The 19,962-nt window shown below is 42.6% G+C and overlaps 1 long non-coding RNA gene across 1 annotated transcript in view; it reads right to left on the minus strand.

Moving 5' to 3' along the window:
• Nucleotides 1-19,962, minus strand: part of LOC133273328 (uncharacterized) — a 518,549-nt gene that overhangs the window by 380,903 nt on the left and 117,684 nt on the right. Inside the window, exon 2 of the long non-coding RNA XR_009744742.1 lies at nucleotides 3,535-3,596. This is a non-coding gene — a long non-coding RNA (uncharacterized LOC133273328). The remainder of the gene's footprint in view (nucleotides 1-3,534; nucleotides 3,597-19,962) is intronic.

The following is a 19,962-nucleotide window of genomic DNA, read 5'->3' on the forward strand; positions in this document are numbered from 1 at the left end:
TGTTCACATTTACTTGTGAAATATCAATAGAAAAGTAAGTAGATTTCCTGTTTTTTTTCTCCATCTAAGCCACTTTTTCCACTTAAATTTCCATATAAAGAAACAATAATCCATTCCACAAAGAAACAGAACCATTGAAGCCTGGGAAAACTCAATGTGAAGTGCAATCAGGAAAGGAGTAATGGGAATGTCGTCAGAGGAGGCCAGAACATTCCCCTTGAATTGTATTTCAGAAGCGAGGGGGAAATGACAGTGAACTGACAGTCAGAGGGGAAAAACACCCACCAAAACTAACAGCAGAGAAGTTACAAACCCTGTCGTTGATATGACTCAAGCCTGAGATGAATCAACATCTCTGCTCATCACTCAGGGGAAAGGACAGTGCCAACCCCACACCATGGATGCACAGCACGTAGGATCACTTTTAGAGACTGGCAATTGCATCATGGTTACAGGAATCAACAAGTGTAGGTCTAGATGAAGTGAACAGAGGTTCTGACTTCCACCAACTTAGTTTGCATTTCCATACCCCTACAGTGTATTTCAGTGAAGATATTGTCCAGCTGCATCATGTTTGAATGGGAGAGGAAAAATCAAGTCAGATGTACGCCAAAGTGACTGCAGTGGAGACGTTCTGCTGTTTAAGATCACCTCCGAGAGCTTGTGTTTCTTTCTCTCTCATTTTGCCATTCCTATTGTGTCAAACAAGAAAGCAGCTGCCAAACCCCCTCAAATGAAGTCTTGCTCCATTTCCTCAAATGGACCAATTCCCAAGCCACCCTTCCACACTCAAGTGTGAGTATGTTCCCTTCTCCTGAACACGGAAGGTACATCAGAGCCCAAATCCAAGTGTGTGGAACGATACCCTGCCACCACACGCTTCCTCACGTCTGAGCTTAACCACATCAGCAAGATCTATGTGAATTTTAGTACCCTTATCAACAAGCAAATTTGCCCACTGATTTAAAAGTATTGTTGTATGACAGATAGAATAGGCCGCAGCCAAAATGGAACAGGAAAATATTCCAGTATGAATTCCAGACTCCTCTGGATCTTAAACCTACTGACCCAAGCCCAAAAAGGGATAACCAATCCTCTTGGATCCCCTTCTGACCTCCGACACACACCTTTACTGCGGCATCAGACAAGAAACCAAACACCTTGGCTGCATCTTTCCAGCCTGCCTAAACAATGCTGTAATCTATTCATCCTTGACAAGATATCACAGGCAATAATCCTTTATCCACAAATATCTCAAGTTTGGGGAAAAGAGCTTGTTTCAGCCAGTTTGTCAGAGGCATGAAATAGGCAATATCATGCAAGATGAGAAATCTGAGAAGAATATTTAGTGAGGAATGGGAAAACTGCTGTTATATAACCTAAGAAGCCCAATGTAGTCATGCTTTAATATTTTCCAAAAGCTAAACCATGTTATTCCGTGACTACCTTTAGCATCACACCCTCTTGGTCAAAGACTGATTTAGTTTCTTGCGATGTCACAAGAAGAAAAATGGCCCTGCTATGGAATATGCAAACTAAAAACTTGTTAAATTCTGAAACAGATTTTTCTCATCAGCTGCTTCATTTAAAAACAGCTTCTTTCCAAACAGTTAACTAAGCCTTTTACACTTCCAAACTGGAGTCTGAAACCTGCTATCACTTTTAGTGCCATTATACATTATGTAGCTCTTTTTTATTAGCTCTTTTCCTTTCCGAGGGACACTCAGTATGCATAAAGCTAAACGCGTCTCTAATTATTATTCAGGGTTACAGCCCATGTTAAACAAGTCCTAGAGAAAGGGACATGGGTATGGTTTGGGTTGTCCTGCCAGTGCCTCTCTGAGACCAAAGAGGACAATTGTTCACTGGGATAAGAACTTCATGGCTATTAGAGGGAGACTGAATTGCAACACAATCCAGCGGAGGACATCTGTTCACTTAACCTCCCACCTCATCAAGGGACATCTTTATTTGCTTGTGTCTGCTACGCTTGTCAGGTGCCCACTGATCTAAGTGATGGTCACACGTCGTTTTGCAAGCATGACAAAGCATCTCCGAAAGTTAATTACTGCTGCACTGGGCTTCTTCATCAGAGGCAAACCTGCAAATGGTCTATTTCATTGTACATTCAGGTGTACTGAATCACATCGTGCCCTTAGTGAGGGTCCAGAGTGGAGAGGTGTAAGAATCTCTCTTCAGGTACTTTGCTGAGAGGACCATGGTTTTGGAGGCACGCTCCAAAACCCATTGGAAAAGAGTGAAAATGCCCAGAGATCAGAATTTTTCTCTGGGGGTCCCTATCTCTCATTAGTGACTGCAGAGGAAGCCCAGTGCAGCTCATCTCCTTTCTTAAGCACATTGAACAAGGACCTAAAGCCAAGAAGACCGGTAAAGATCCTGCAGGAGAACCTAGCAAACAGGAAGAGGTCTTTGGCAGCCTTCCCCCATGAGCTGGAGTAAAGTACTTGGGCTGTCTGTGTTTCAATTCTATGTGTTTGAAAAAGGATAACATTACTGCCCCAACTCACAAGGGCACAATAAACACATTAATGATTATTATGCCCTCTGAAAATATGGTAATGAAGGTTGTAAGTGTAAGAACCATCACTGGAAATGTTTCTATGCATTTATTTCCACTTACCAGCTCTCTCTGCTTTGCAGAGCTTCCTTACACAGTGGTCTGGCAGCAGAACTTGGAATGACCCTCGACCCATCCCACCAGCAGCCTTAAAGCGCTTGTGAAAGGGCTCAGCTGATGCACCTTCCCATAACACAGATGCGATTCCGCTTGGCGGGAGCAATCCCCACTTGGTTGATGTCCGCAGAGGATGACGACAGATGCTCCTGGTTTTATTCCTTTAATTATGTTGCACATGCACTCTAATTTCTTAGAGTCTCCTCAATTGCTAAATTCCATTACCACCTCCGTTCCCTGACAGCTCCCCTTGGCACAACAAATACAACTTCAAAATAGGACACAAGGGACACCAACCCCAGGGTACAAAAGCCTTCCGTAATGACCCTGTAGCAGATGAGTGCACCAAGCAGGAAGGCAGAGGCTCCTCTCCAGCCCCAGAAAACAATTCCATAAAATCCTTACAACCATGCTATTTTCCAGCTCACTTTTCCTGCACCATTTCACACGAGGGAGAAGGCTGTACCACCGTCACATCGCTTTTCCTCATTAGCCATTTAAAAGCAAAAAGACTACAATTAAAATCCTTCCAAAAGGATATTTTTCAGTTAACCCTGAGATAGAGCAGGGAGCTAAAACAGGTCCCGCATACCAAGAACGGCTTTAGCCTTAAAGCAGAAAATCACGGTATTTGACACAGTGTGCACAAAGAGCATCAAGTCGTAGAGTACATTGACAAGGAAGTGAGAAAGACAAGGAACAATGCAACTATTGGACCGTTCCTTACTCAGGAATACAAGATCAGGCACATAAAACTGGTGGGAAATAACTAGTTTGCAGGTAAAATGCACAAAGAGAGAAAACCTTGACTGGGAGCAGAACAACAATGTGAACATTACCTTAGAAATTCCCAGCTCAGGTTTTCACTGGGAAGGTCTCTTTGAAGCAGCTGGTTCAGACTCTGCAAATTAGAATAATAATAAAAATATGATTAAGACAAATGCATTTGTTATTCAAATAATTCTGGAACATCTTATAATAAGAGTTACTAAAGGGTAAGCTTTCCCTTTGTGTGGCCCGGTGCTTGCGCAAGAGAACAGGACACATCGGCGGTAGGGACACAGGGGCACTTGGGGTACCTCAAGTACTTTAGCAAACACATGGTTAGTTTAAAAGAAGACACTCGTTTCTCCCCCTCCTTTATTAAATGGGATGAAAAAATGAATTACTTAAAAATTAGAGGCATTTCAAGTAATAGCCCTGCAAATAGAGAAGGCTTCTTTCCTTTTGCAGCACCCATACTTTATGCATTATTTGGGGTTTGGTGTGGGGTTTTTTTTTTTCCTCTCCTTACTTAGTATTAGGCTTGCACTGATCTCATCAATAAGAAATGAATTTTGGTAACTTTCAAAGCCACTATATTATTTTCCCTTTTATTTGTAGTGAGTTTTTCTTCTCTCAGTGGTATTACTGCAATAAGTCAGTCATTATTTCTTTATGTTTTCCCTCCTTTCTTTAGTATTTCATTTCCCTTTACAGCACATCTCGTGATCACAAAGAAAACAGAGACACTTATTTCTTTTAACAGTTGAAATTGCTGCGAGTGATTTAACTGTCATTTAATCTGATTCCTCTCTTCTGTCTGTGGAGAAATATGTTTAATGTAGTGGAAATTATGTTAATAAGAAAAAGCATTATCTCATTTAATGAAATAAATATACAAATATTTCAAAATAAAATAAAGAGGCAATCTGCAGTGAGGAAAAAATGTCTCTTATGGTTTGCAGAAAATAAACAAATGAGAAAAATTAATGAATACATTGAAATATACTGACAAAAATTACGCCTGAACTCAAAGCGGGGGGGGGAGGATGAAAAGAGAAGGTGACTGAATCACATCGCACCTAAGCAAATGCTTTAGAGAAAACACAGACGCAACCTGAAAGGATCAGAGTACAAATTATTGCCTTAAATTATATTATTACCCCTGGCTAAACTTTTCCTTTAAAAAGCCATTATTTTTCCTGCTTTCTTTTGGTTTTATTTTCTTCAATTGGTGCTGAAATAATATTTATTGTTTAAGGAGTGAAATCCTTTTCATCCCACAATTATTTGTGATCCTTTGCCACAAAAATACATATACAACTTCTAGCGAAGAACTTTGAACCCCTCTGATTTACTTAATGGGAACAATCGATAGCTCGATTTGTAAGCTTTTCCATCGCAAAAGCTGCAACTCCCGTGCACTGAGGTTAAACAAATAGTGGTGGTGGTGGTGGGAGAAGAACTTGTGGCAATTATGTAATAAAAGCCTGACCGTTGCAACAGAAACACAGAATGAGGGGTTTAACTACAGGCATCGAAACGAACTAAAGATGTTCACAACAACAACAACCAAAAATCTCCTTTACGACAAACTGATTTCATTTCCCTGTTCTGCAGTTTGAGATCTGAATGCGCTGCTTTCTGTTGTCTTGCTTTTCACAAGTAAACAGTGCAAAACCAGAAGAAGGTATTTGGTGTCATCATTTCGGGTGCAACAGTGGCAGGGATTTGATGAAATCCTGGGTTTACTCTTTCACTGGCAAGAATTAGTGCCTTAAATCCACCCAACAGGGGATATAGGGTGTTTTTAGCTCCCCTTTAAAAAGCAGCAGCAGCGATGAGTGTGCTGGCGTGCAAATTCACCCACGGGGGGATTTCAGTCCCGGGTGTCACACACGTTCGCAAGGCACTCTCAAAGTGCTCCAGTTTCTCTGATTCCCCCTCCTTACACAGTGCTGTGGATCACAACAGCTCCAGCTCAGGCACTTCTGCTACCGGGAATAACTACCAAGAGCAGGATGTGTAAAGAACTCGAGTTACTTTCTGACTTGAAACACGCAGTTTTACTTCCCTACAGTTCTCCTTTCAGTCCATAGGCCTGTGAATCTGAACCTAAGCAGGACAAAAGCTGTGCAGTGAATGCTTGGCGTTAATAATAAGCAGGTTCCCTTCTTATTTTACAAATAAGCTAAAAATCCTTACAGTGACATTCTGAATCCGGCTTCAATGGGGATTTCAACCTGCGATCCCAGAGGCTCCCTTATTCCCACCCAGCCAGCCCTGCCACCCCTCACAGCACCCTTCCATCTTGAGGTCCCGCACCTGATTCCTCTGGATGGGATTCTTAAGCTGCTCGCAATCATTACGCTATATACAAAGCAAACCATGCAGAAAGGGGTTGCTCTCAAGTGCAGGTTGTAATTGGTGTAAAACGAGGAATCCATTTAAACAAGATTCACAATCACTGATATTTTAAAGATACAAAACCAGGCTCTGCCCAGACATCAGGATTTGGGTTTCATGATGCCCCTTCCGTCTCCTGCTAAATTTCAACCCTACAGAAAACATTCCCTACAGCTTTTGTGAGCAGGGTTTACAGAGACATTCAGGAGAGGGTAACCCCATAGAGGCACAGCTTTAGTCCTCTAATTCGAGGTTTTCAGGGCATTTAAGAAGAAAACCCCTAAACCCCATTTTATTTCTTTTATAACTGGAGTGAAGAATGCTCGGCTGTGCAAATGAATTAGGAAATTACTCTCCTGCCGTGAGAAAACATCACGCTGTTACATGCAGATACGCACACAAAACCCCACTAATTCAGGGAGATGAGGAAGAAGGAGGTTTTGTGTAAACCCCTCTTCACTTCAGCAGCGTGAGGGTCAATAACTGATGGCGGTAACTTGCCTTGCAAACATGCAGTGCACCTTGAGAATCCCAACCCAAGATGCAGAGAAGATGCAGCGGCACAAGGGCTGGACATCAAAGGAGTGTCCATGAGGCTCCTGTGGAGGAGCTTGTCAAGTTAAACCCTTGAAAGAAGGGGGACCCCCCCTAAAATGCCTATTCAAAGAGTTTTCCCCACACTGGGAAGAGCAGATGGAGGCAGATGTTCCAGAGCACCTCCAGGTCCTGCCTGTGCTGTGCCAAGAGTGGCTCCAGTCTCCAAAGCGCCCTGGATTAGACCCACAAACCTGGTGAGTTAAAAAGCTGTAATAATCTCATAGATTGCTGTTGTAACAGTGCTTAAGGGAACTGGATCAGAAGCCTGGAAGTGCTGACATTTTTGATTCCAATGTCTTCTGAGTGATGAAAAGCCTATTGACATGAGCAAACCATCTTGACAAGTTACAAAGAGAGAAACCCCCAAATCTCCTTTTAAAACAGCGTCTGTTTTTAAGCAGAGCTCTTTAAACTTGCATCTAAAAACTATCTGCAAGCTCTGCCTGGCTCAAACCTGAGATTTCTCCCATTCAGGAGTTTGAAAGCCAGACATCCTCTTGTCGAAGGGATACTTCTAGTGCAAAAGGTTAAATTTTTTAAGCAAAATCAAGTAAATCAAAGTTCCCCCAAATCAACATTTCTGGTTCTCTTTTGTCCTTTTTAGGAACATCTTTGACTCTTTTCCAATTTCTGGCTCTATTCCTGCTAGGAAAAAAAAAAAAAGGTGGAAGCAAACAGCAAAGCTACTTAAGGTGTTATTCCACAATAAATGTGACTACAAGGAATTTTTCCCCTGCACACCCTTAGAGAACTGAATTCCAGCCATCTTGCACATGAAGCTTTTCTCGGTTTAAGGCTATATGCGGATGAAATCAAACCCAGGACTTATTCCTTACATCTGCAGAGTACATCCACAGATACAGACCTTTTCTACCCATGCTCTGAATGAAAGTAAAATCCCTCCTTGGTGGGTACAGCTTCCACCACCTTTTAGGATCCATAAACTTGTTGAGAAAAAGGATGGCGCAGACAGACCTCTGCATCCACATTACAGCTCCGCTCATCTCTCAGCCCCTCTCACACCCCTTGAGGTCTAGAAGACAGCAATGCCTTGAGAGCAGATAACTCTATATGGTCTGAAAGCCTCCCCGTGCAGAGAAGAGAGCTCCTGTTTCTCTATGGAGAGCCCATCTGGAATCCCAAAGGAGCATTTGCCACTACACCACCTCTGCAGCAAGGCACTCATCCCACCTGAGATGCAGGGATGTTTTTTTTCATCACACCAGTGGCACCATGGACCACAACCACACAGACTTAATGCTTTGTGCCTGTTGCCAGACCTGAAGAAGCCATTGGTTTTTGCCTTGCAATAAGTACGTGCGAGCACAGTTACTTGCTGTGGTTGCTCTTTCAGACCTTTTGGCTCCTGTAGATTGAACATGCCGCTGCAACAAGCTCTGCAACATCAATACAGAGACTGAGAGCTGAAAGTAAAAAGCTAATAGTATCTTACGTGCTTCTGAAGTTTCTCCTGCCTCTTTCATGTAATTCCTTTAGCCTTTTATCAGCCTTTTTAAACATATTTGAATTTATTTGATTGCCACATTTTCTCCCTCTGTTCCTTGAATGAAAAGAATTAATTTGTGCACCTTTGAAGGCAGCTCTCCGCTTTCCCACAATGCAACATGCCATTCTTCCCTCAAAATGGGAGTGGGAAAAACTGGGAGTCATCATTTTCGAGCCTGAACCTCTGCAATGTGCACAAATACTGAATCTAGAAAAACAAGTAGGTGCTTGAAACCAGAGAATGGAAATGCAGCATTCGAATACCCAACTGTGAACGCTGCACCTCTTCACCCCACCTCTTGTTGGTTTAGTATTCCCATTCCTGGAAGTCCACATTATTGCAAACTACACAGTATTGCTTCCATCCACTCTACAGAAACACATCATTAACCCAGCAATACTGAAGTTTCCCCAGAACGAGAGAACAGAGCATTTAGAAACAGGAGGAAGAGGAAAGGTGCATGGGACCTAAGCTTTGCAACCCAGTTTCAGTTACATTATGCAGACTCCAACTATTCATGTGATTTACATCAAAGAGAGCATTTTTAATCAACTCAGCAGAACTAAAGCAGCAAGGGGTGCCAAGGGCTTCTTTTAAAGCCCTCTCGTTGTTTTTCAAGTGACAATTGATAGCAGATGTCTCAAAACCTCCAGCATCCTTGATACCTATTTCAAAAAGATATCGATACCTGCAGATCAAACTTCTGCACCCTCCTTCCACAAAGCATTCTCAAAGATGCTTGAGAGTGAAAGCAAATGCTAGACACAGCCTTCATCTAGTTGGGACCATTACGGCCTCTATTAGAGAGAGATGTTTTCTTTGCTCCACAATTCCACACTGATTCATTAATTTGCTACAACCAACTTTGGGTCAAAACACAAGTTACAATATACTCCTATAAATTAGTAAATAATGTTTTTTTTTCCTATAAATCCAGGCTTTCTGCTTACTACTTCTTCACAGGCACTTGTGGCCACATTGGCCAGGCTGGGAATTAACTGAGGATTTTACACTTCATCCTTCAAGACTTCTCTGTCCCTCTTGCAGCAGTTGCAAAGGCAGCAAGCATGGATGTATTATTCAGCCCTGACAATTCAAGCTGTAGACACCTCATCATCCCACAAGAACAGCCTCCATAAGTGAAACCAGAAGAAGCTGTCCATAGACTACTCAGTGCTCAAACACAGAAGTAGATGAGCAAGACACATGCTCTCAACGTGAGTAAGGACAGGGTTCCTGTTCTGCCAAAGGAGCTTTTGTCTTTCCTTGTCACTCTAACAACCTGGGAAACCATCTGCAAAACTGAGAACAAGCAGCAATTTTTGGTGCAATCTGTTAAAAATCACTTCCTCGTAACTTTGGGAGACATGTTTATCCCAGTGTTTTCCAGGTAGCCCTTTTTAAGGATCTACACTCGTAGGGAAGATTTTCAGGTTACGAAAACAGCCAGAACAGCTAAATTTAGGGAAGTTGTCAGACATGTAAGTCTGGAGACTTCTCAGCATCCCTATTTCCAGTTTTCTGAGCAACTCAAAGCATCTCCTGCTTCTCATCCACACAGAAACTATAAGCAAATAAGTTTCTTTGTGCTACCTCTAGCACACGTAGACCTGATCATTCCTTGCTAGAATCCAACAAAAAGGTGCTTTCAAATACAATTAAACCGTTTCAGACTTCAAACAGTGCTCAGCATTAGTTCCACTGAAGGACAGGGAAAGGTTAAGGCAGATTTTCCCCTTAGCGTTATTTTTTGTGCCTTTTTCGGTTGACTTCCATATGGATAGCAACGGTCCATTGTCGGGTGATAAAATTAGAACATCAGAGATAGCCTAACTAGAAAGCAATTTATCACTGTACTATTCCAGGATATAGAATTTCTATTCCTTAAATAAACATATTTCTTTGAAGTGTCAACATAACCAAGAAATCTGATCTTCTAGACAATATTCCGGGCTTGATGCATTTTTATTGCTCTCCTGTAATGAAGTTTTAACTCTTGATATATTCCTCCTATTTAAGTGCCATTTCAACCAAACTAAAATGATCCATTCCCAAAGTTGGCTCAGGCAGAGCGGTGACATTCCGCAGAAGAATGTGCCCAGGTGTTGTCTCTGAAAGAACCCACCATTATGCTTCAGCAACGGGGAGAGCAGGGGAAGAATAAAGAACAGATTTAAATGCACTGTGGAATGGAGGCTATACATCCATTTCACACGAGTTGCACATGTGAATAAGACCGAACCAGTAACTTCTGTATTTGCAGTTCACAAAGCTGGTGTTTTGTAAAGCTCCTACATGGCACAAATGGCATCGCTCTGTTAACTTCAGTGAGTTGCCCTTACACACACCCTAGACTTAACGATGACAACTTCTATTCAAAGTTATGACTACAGCAAGAGACTCATGAAGTTTAACCATGCCAAGTGCAAGGTCCTACACCTGGGTCAGAGCAATCCCAGGCACAGCTACAGGTTGGGCAGAGAAGAGATTCAGAGCAGCCCAAGGAGAAGAACTTGGGGGTGTTGGTTGATGAGAAAATGAACATGACCCGGCTTCAGTGTGCGCTTGCAGCCCAGAAAGCAACCACATCCTGGGCTGCATCAAAAGGAGCGTGACCAGCAGGGTGAAGGAGGTGATCCTGCCCCTCTGCTCTGCTCTCGTGAGACCTCACCTGGAGCATTGTGTGCAGTTCTGGTGTCCTCAACATAGAAAGGACATGGAACTGTTGGAACAAGTCCAGAGGAGGCCACAAGGATGATCAGGGACTGGAGCACCTCCCGTATGAAGACAGGCTGAGAAAGCTGGGGCTGTTCAGCCTGGAGAAGAGAAGGCTGCGTGGAGACCTCAGAGCAGCTTCCAGTATCTGAAGGGGACCTATAGGGATGCTGGGGAGGGACTCTTCATTAGGGACTGTAGTGATAGGACAAGGGATAACGGGTTAAAACTGAAACAGGGGAAGTTTAGATTGGATATAAGAAGGAAATTCTTTCCTGTGAGGGTGGTGAGGCACTGGAATGGGTTGCCCAGGGAGGTTGTGAATGCTCCATCCCTGGCAGTGCTCAAGGTCTGGCTGGACAGAGCCTTGGGTGCCATGGTTTAGTGTGAGGTGCCCCTGCCCAGGGCAGGGGGGTTGGAACTGGATGATCTTAAGGTCCTTTCCAACCCAACTGTTCTATGATTCTATGAACTTTGATCACATTTATACTTGTCATTCGGGATTAGCTAATCCCAGATCAACTCCGTACATAATACATAATTGACTACCAACAATATCAGCCTGAAACTCTCCCTTCTTCTAGCACTTCCCCCAAGTTAAGCATTTTTGTCCTGTTAATGAACCTTTTGTTCAAGTGAAGATGATTCTGCCAGGAATGTAATGCATGGAAATGTAATGACAGAAGAGCATTACATAACCCCTCTCCTACAGGAGTTCCTACAGTACAGAATATAATGAAGCCAGACTATAAATGATGCATATACCTGCAAGGGGAAAGTAGCTCTCTTCTCTCCTTTTTTTTTTTTTCATTTAGTGAATTGCTATAAATAACCATGTGGCAAGAAATGGCTTCAAGTGCTTCAAAATGTTTGGAGAAAGGGATCAATCGATAACGCTGTTGAATTGTTAAATAGGAAAGAAAGAGACAGCTAAAAGATTAGAAAGTACTTCCTGCTTTCTACGAAATGCAAGGAGAAAAGCTGCAATAAATATTGAGACACCCCCATACACCCAACCCCATCCGACAGCAGAGAATCTTCTCCCGACTTTCTTCCTCAAATTTTAGGATCAAAGGCGTCTGCAACAGGAATCTGAACATTCCGGAGTGGATTCTGAAGCTCATCAATCACACTGGAACACTTCATTTTACATCAGCTGGCTCAGCGGAGTTACGCCGAGCAAATATTCACTTCCATAAGGAAAGAAAGAAGCAACTCTTGCAACTTCTCCAGCACTGTGTTTAGCCTCTGTGTATCTGCTCAAAATATACGGAACTAAGAAACTCAGCAATCTTTATAGACTAATAGCTGAATGAAATTATTCCATCTTTGTCCTCTTCCCTCCCTCCTTTCATCAGAACCGATACCTTTTAAGAGGGCAAGAAAAAGGAATGGATGCACCCAGCATCTGGCTGCAGTAACAGCTTGGGAGATAAAACTACATCCCTAAAACAAACAGAGTCATAGAATCATGGAATGGTTTGCATTGGACAAGACCTTAAGATTACCCAGTTCCAATCCCCTGCCACAGGCAGGGACACCTTCCACTAGAGCAGCTTGCCTAGTGTCCAACCTGGCCCCTGTGTCCCACCTGGCCTTGAACACTGCCAGGGATGGGGCAGCCACAGCTTCTCCGGGCACCCTGTGCCAGCCTTCATTTACACATAGAGACTGAAAAGCACAACTCTTCATCTTGCATAATCCCTGAATTTACTTAAGACAACACTGTCATTTCCAGCATACCTCCTAAGACATTTTGTGCTCTGGTTATTTCTGTTATCCTCAGTAAGAAGTACTCCTCTTGTATGAATAAATACATCAGTGCATGAGCAGACATTAAAGTGACTCTATTTTGCATACAACCGCCTTCCTGTATCCCCCCATCCACTTGGTGTTTGACAGCAGGAATTTCACCTCTGCCCACTCCTTCTCCTTCTGGTACTGGAGAACTGGAGGTAAAGAACCCACAACTGCTTACTGCAATGAAATTGCACTATATAAATTCTGTCTGACTTTTGAAGAGCTGCTGATTTATTGCAGAATAATGCAAACCAGATATCTCTGAGTATCATCAAAATCTAATATCAAAGATCCTTAACTTTTTTTATTATTATTATTAAGCCAGAATTAAAGGCCATCATTTTAAAGCAATCTTTCAATATGAAAAGCCGAACCTTTGGAAATAAGGTCTGTAGGAAAAGTCCAGCTGTATCACAAATTAAACCACACTAAAGTAATATTAAGGTGTAATTTAAGACCCTCATATTGAGAGAGCTCAGAGTGAAGGCTCAGTACTCTGACACTGGGGAAAAGGCACTATGCTAATATCCATTTTTTTTTTCTCCCAAAGTATTTCAATCAAGAAGCAAATAACATCCTGGAAGTTCTGTTTGGAATACAGAAGCAGAGAGCACAAACTGGTTTGTTCTATGGACCGATGAAGTTTGCACAGCATTTCAAAAGGAAGCAGAGGATACAAGATGCCAAACTCCCGGGATCTGTGTATAAATGGGACTTTTTATCATACATATTTCATTGCCATGTAACTCTTCCTTCCCAGTTCAGACATTATAATACACTGCTAAGCACCGTATAGATTTTCAGATCCACAGCCCTATATGTGTCAATTTTAGAAGCATCTTTATGCAGGTATCACCTGTACATTTTAGAAGCTGATCACAGGTCCCCACATTCACACATTCTGGGTGCTAGGAATGATCCCTGAAAGTCCATTCCCACAATAGATCAACAAGTTCCTCCCAGGAGGGAGGTGGTGTTTCATCACACAGAGGTGGTGTTTCATCAGCCCCAAGGGCAGGTAAGAACTTAGGCTATGGGTATTTACAGCAATCTGAGGTAACGAATGCCGTATCAAACCCAGTTCACACCATGTTGTGAGGTTATACAGCTCTGACCCCAATAAAATACATAACGTCTGGTATAAGTAATTATTTGGTTGATTTCATACCTTATCCCGTTTTGCTCATATATACAGTGTTAAAAGCTAATATATTATTCAGTAGCTATAAAGGGCCTTTTCTGGTCTTTTCAGGGGTGTTACTGTCTTTCACATCCTGTCAGAGCATTAAGATGTCATATAACTTCGCAACAATTTACTGCACACCCCAACGTGCACTTGGCTAATACTACAAGGATGACTTAGTGTGCTAGCATTACTGAAACACATGCTGTAAGGTCTGCTACCCACAGTGTGGGCAGACACCAGCTGCAAGTACAGTAGGAACAAAAGGGAGGAAGTGTATTGCTTTTGTAAAGTGATTGTTTAGTCCTGTCTCTTCAGTCAGAAGCAAAACCTGGTCTCTGCCACCATCCCAAAACTGAAGTGCAGGAGTCAGGGATGTGAATCCATGTAGAAGCAATCTGGTTTCCACTTAGCAGTGGTGCACAGCCAGAGCAAACCTGCAGGTTCTCCCTAAATGCATGCTGCAAAACACAGTTATTTTAAACACTAGCATCACTTCACAAAAGGATGATTGTACCCCATCTGGAATACTGGGTTCAGCTCTGGGACCCCCAATACAAGAGGGATGTCGGAGCAAGACCGCAGGAGGTCATGGAGATGCTGCAGGGCTGGAGCAGCTCTGCTCTGGCGCCACGCTGACAGAGCTGGGCTGAGTCAGCCTGGAGAAAAGAAGGCTCCTGAAGGGGAGACCTGAGAGCAGCTCCAGTGCCTAAAGGGGCTGCAGGAAACCTGGAGAGGGGCTTGGGACAAGGTCATGTAGGGACAGGCCAAGGGGAATGGCTTGAACCTGCCAGAACAGGGGAGACTGAGCTGAGCTCTTAGGCAGAAGCTCTTCCCTGTGAGGGTGCTGAGGCGCTGGCACAGGGTGCCCAGAGAAGCTGTGGCTGCCCCATCCCTGGCAGTGTTCAAGGGCAGGTTGGACACAGGGGCTTGGAGCAAGCTACTCTAGTGGAAGGTGTCCCTGCCCGTGGCAGGGGTTGGAAGTGAATGAGCTTTAAGGTCCCTTCCAACTCAAACCATTCCATGATTCTATGATTTCCAGCTATTTAGTATTTGCAAGGGACCTCTTCTATATTTGCATGCAGCATACAAGGGGGCACAACTGCCAGGTTTTAGTATTTTGAAAGCAAAAAACAGTCAGTGACCCGTCACAGTAAAAATACAGATTTTAAGCTGCCATGTGGACTGTCCAGCCCAAATGAACTATATAAATGAACTATGCTTTTTACAGATGGTTTTGGACATCCTTTTAACCAGATAACACGGGAAGATAAACCAGTGGTGAAGCAGCACAGGCTGGGAGGCTGGGATCAGCAATCCTTGATGCTTCTCCAATAAAAATCACCAACAGGAACACCTCAGTGATAGGCCTCCCTTTAAGAAAATGACAGGAGCATTTTGTATCCCCTGGAATGCTTGCATCAATCACGTACCTGTGGCTTTCACAGAGAGCTGGACTATCACAAGATCGATGATAAGCTCAAACACAATGCTTGACCTAAATACATCATGCAGCAGTGGATGCCTGTTAAGTAGGTCAGCACGGGCTCTTAAAAGTTATGCAAAACTTATTGCTGCCACACAGCCGGCATGCCGGTAATTGGGAAGTATGGGCATAAATTCCATAGGCTGGAGGAAATCTCTTCTCATCACACCAAATTCTGTTTCGCCATACTTAGAACATCTTACATACTGGACTATGCTGCTTGTCGTGGGTCTTCAGGCCTCCAAATGAAATAGAAGTGAGGTGGGCAGCTGATGAAAAGCCCAACACTCCTGAGGGTGAGCCTGAGGTTCTCATACATGGAAGGTGTTCCATGCATTGAACAATCATAATTGCTCAAATAAATATTTTCCATTCTTGCAGGCAAACAAATTGTGATTTATGGGATGCATCAGACAAGCCTCTCAGGCTAAGGAAGTCTGTATTTAGTAGTGATTAATCAGAGATGGCTATACCACCCTGTCTTGATCTTAGGAAGCTCCTAAGCAGCATAGTGGAGAGAAGACAACTGTACAGAGACTTTCCTCTTGCGGTACCCACGTGTGAGGCAGACAGACACACAGCATGACAGAAGGAATATTGTACTTGCCAGAATGAGCTGGTAACTGCTTACCCATCCCTTACTGAACATGTCTGCACTGCAGAGCAGAAACTGGAGACACCTTGTGGAATAAGAGTGCCTCCTGACAGAGGAAGGATACACTGTGGTAAGAGGTTTTAATCTCACATTATGAACAAAAGCATCCTTTTGGTATATTTTGACTTCAAAGCCAGTGAGTCCACCCTGCATTAAGCAATCAGCCATCTCTATGTTCATGCACAACCAAGAAGGACCCAGATCCTAGTGGCTCATGTTAGATAACTCCAAACTTTTATAACCTCTAAACTGAACTCAATCTACAGCTCTCATCCACCTGGGTATACCCCCTATATCAATCCATGCTGGCAAAATGGCAAGCCATTAATCATAGAATGTTTTGGGTTGAAAGAGATCTTAAAGCTCATCCAGCTTCAACCCCTGCCATTGGTAGGGACCCCTTCCACTAGAGCAGCTTGCTCCAAGCCCCTGGGTCCAACCTGGCCTTGAACACTGCCAGGGATGGGGCAGCCACAGCTTCTCTGGGCACCCTGTGCCAGCGCCTCAGCACCCTAACAGGGAAGAATGCCTCAGAAGAGGCTCTACAGGGCCTGCCATTCAAACACTGGATAATAAAAGCCCAGGAAAACAGGATTTTCAGACCCCATTTCTGTCTGGCATCAGTTTCCAAGACTTGCCATCACTCTCAACCACGTCACATATACACCTATCCTCAGCATGCAGGTGGGCATGGCCATGAGGCTGTGGTCACACCGCTGAAGGCTAGGTACAATCTTCTTTCTATGAAGAATGCTCTTCTAGACAAGTACACATTAGTAGGTGAGGACTTATACCCAGATCTTTGCACTTCCTCTAAGTACGCTTAGAAACTTAGTGACAGATGTCAAGCGAACAAACAGCATTTACCAGTAACAAAGATGTACCAAGGAAAAAAAAATGAGTTATAAAAGCAAGAGAAAGAGAATAAACAGGCCGCAAAAGTCTGCCTTGGATGCTAGTGATGAAGGCTTTCACCAGCCCTCAGTAACATGGTTCATGTAGGCAAGTTGCATATTTTAGTTAGCGTTTAACTTGGAAGCTTTTCCTTTGAGACAAGTGATTATTTTCCTTCCCTGTCTGACCTAGTGCATGCTGCAAAGCTCCACTGTACTGTATTTGTGCCCTGCAGGCAGCAATGTCCCACCAACTTTCCACTGAATGCTCATAACACAAGGCAAAATGACAACAACAACTACTAAAAAAAGAGAGTATTATTTTGCATATTGGAAACAAATACATGCTATTGTGTTTCCTCTTTTATTGCTTTGTTATTTCATCATTATTCACCACACTTCTTGCCTTCATTTGCAGAGTTTGGGTTTTAATGTAATGGCCATTCAATAAAAATGTTACTTTTAAGGGTTTGCATATCATCCCATTTTCTCTTCAACCCTTCAGCAACCATATGGCAAGCAATCAGGTCTGCAATCACTAGGTCCATATTATGTAGAGCATGATTTCAGCATTATGCTATTACCCATCTGTTTCTGTAGAAAAAGACATGAACCCTTGTATAAGAGGTCAGCGGTTTCATTGCACACCGTATTCCACAAATCCATCTCTGTTCACTTGAGATCACTTTTGTGATTTACTGGAGTCTTTTAGGCCAGCCTTTCCTTTTTCCTTTTTCCCCTTTCTTTTTTTTTGGTGTGTGTTTTCAATACAGACAATCAGCACAATTTGTCTGTCTGTTGTACAGGATTATTTGTAACTGTCATTCCGTGCACTCATGCTCTCTTCAAGATGTTCTCCTGAGATCATGCCATTGTCTTAGAGAAGAGACAAAAAAAGAGGGAGGAAAGCTCACGTATTTTCACGTGTTTAACAGACTACCCCAGGAATAAGGAGGTTTGCTCCTTATTCAGCATCAACACGTTCATGAAGTAGTAAAAATCATCTTTTTTTGCTTTGTTTCTTTGCTTTCAGCAATCCAGAAGATGCACAGAGGTATTTGGCTTTCTATAGGAGAGGAATTGACTGTGCAAGTACAGACATAATGGTAATGTCCATTTCTAATTTGGCTTGAATTCTGCCCAGCACAAAGACAACTCGGTGAACTTCAACTGCAGCCCATCAAGCTTATGGATGGAGGAAAGAGAAAGGAAGAGAAGAGCCTAATACCAAGGAACTTGAGTGCAGGCCACTGTTAACCATAGCATGTAACCAGACACTATAGCTCCCTATCACCATAAAGTCTCTGCTACAATAAAGAGACACAAACCCATGTCCAAAATAGAAATCCACATCCCTTAAATGTTATCGTATTCAATGCCTGTACAACATGCTTAACTGGACAGCTTTGCTTCACTAGACAAACACAATGGAATTCTCCTTAACAACCTCTTTCACGTAAACCACAAGCTTGATCAAAAGGAAAGAAAACAAAAATCTCCATACAAACCATTCCACAGCACAAAACTAGGCTTTTTATCTGGAATATTTTGTACCAGCGGATTTGCCAGGCACTCTTCCCAGACTCAGAGGGCTCCTAACAACAACAGTGAAAAATAAGTTAAAGTTCAAATAATTGGAAAACATAGAATAAAGACACAGAGGTGTGATGGAGAAACAGCAAATCATGTGAAGGATGAAATGGAGCCAATCCATGCTATCTTACAGGAATGCTAATAGAAGTTCTAGAAAATAAGGGTGGAAACCCTTCCTACTTCCTAGGGAAACAAGGAATGGAATGAACAGCCAAGGTCTTTGAAATGCTGCCACTACCAGTGTCCGTAGAGAGAACAAGAACCCTACGGATGGGAAGATGACCTGAGAGTAAAAAGGCAGGCACACTGTTATAGGGATGGGGAATAGGTAGAAAAGCTCAAGAGACGAAAGGGCAAGAACAGAGGCAGTTTGTGAGATGTTCTCCTTAGCTACCCACTTCTGAGAAGTCAATTATTTTCTCGAAGGAAGCTGGAACAAAGAGGAGGTAATTTAGTGAAGTTGCATGTAAAATGAATAGGGAAGAGCCACAGAAGCTTTTAAAGCATCTGCAGTTTGTTATGGATAGCAGAAACGGTTGAAGTGTTTAAATTCTAAGTTTCCTTTGCAGAAGCAAGGCCTTAAAGATAAAATCCAAGTTGCACAGTCAAAGGAAGGCTTGCATCTTCACCAAGCAGAGACCAGAGCCTCTAGTCAATGCTGGAGTACAAGAAGTGACCCAGGTCTGTGCAGTGGCTTCCACTCCCTAACAGAGATTAAAAACAATAGATCTGCATTACAGCTCTTGGACAACATTCAACAAAGCTTGTTTAACTCCTGAAGCAGTCTGGATGTGGGAGTTATGGAAGCTTGAGTCACTAATGGGAGAATTAAGCTTTTGTAATGTATGCTTAAGTATCAAATGCTAAGTGTCATTTCAATAATAAAATCATTAAAGAAATGATATATGGACGTATTAGGCCGATTAGGTAGACACAGACAGACAGATTAGATGGGATGACCACAAAGAATAAAGTAAATACGAAATGGAGAAAAGTAAAGGGCAGAAAATTGAATCTAAAAGAATATTACAGATATATAAACTTGGCAAATAACTGGAGTGATTCCCCTGAAGAAAGAAATATTAAGCTGGTCAAATAAAAATGGTAACTCATTTCTCCACGTTACTTTAATCTTGGACTATATATGGTGTAAACACTACAAGAATTGGGGAAACCAAGTGTGCGGAATGTAACGATGGAAATTACAGGCTGACAACCATCAATTACAGAATAAATGCTATTCTAAGGCAGATGTAATAATAGCTGGCAAGACACATTAATACAGTTTGACCTCCAGTTTTATTTACTTCTTTCAGGGAACCTGAATGCCATGGTGCTTACATAAACAATGCTTAATGCTTTGAACTTCCATAAAACATGGCACGAGTTAATTAAAATGATACAATCACAGCATATCCCTTTCCATATAACAGACAGAACAATAAGGAGACTGTTTATTATAGAGTCCAATAATTATTCACCGAAAGTGTACAGTGAAAGACTAATCTTCAGTTTTCAAGATAACTTTTGGAGCTGGAACATCCCCTTGCTTTGATATTCGCTAGCTGCTGAGATTCACGCACTGGGGAGAGGAGACTTTAGCAAACAACCCCCTAAGACACATGGATAAAAGCTATTTTCAGTGGCATTAATGTTTAACGTGAACCGCT

This window comes from Pezoporus flaviventris, unplaced genomic scaffold (genome assembly GCF_033815535.1).
Source record: "Pezoporus flaviventris isolate CSIRO_AGI_PZ_B2104156 unplaced genomic scaffold, CSIRO_AGI_Pfla_v1 ptg000031l, whole genome shotgun sequence".
Lineage (NCBI taxonomy): Eukaryota > Metazoa > Chordata > Aves > Psittaciformes > Psittacidae > Pezoporus > Pezoporus flaviventris.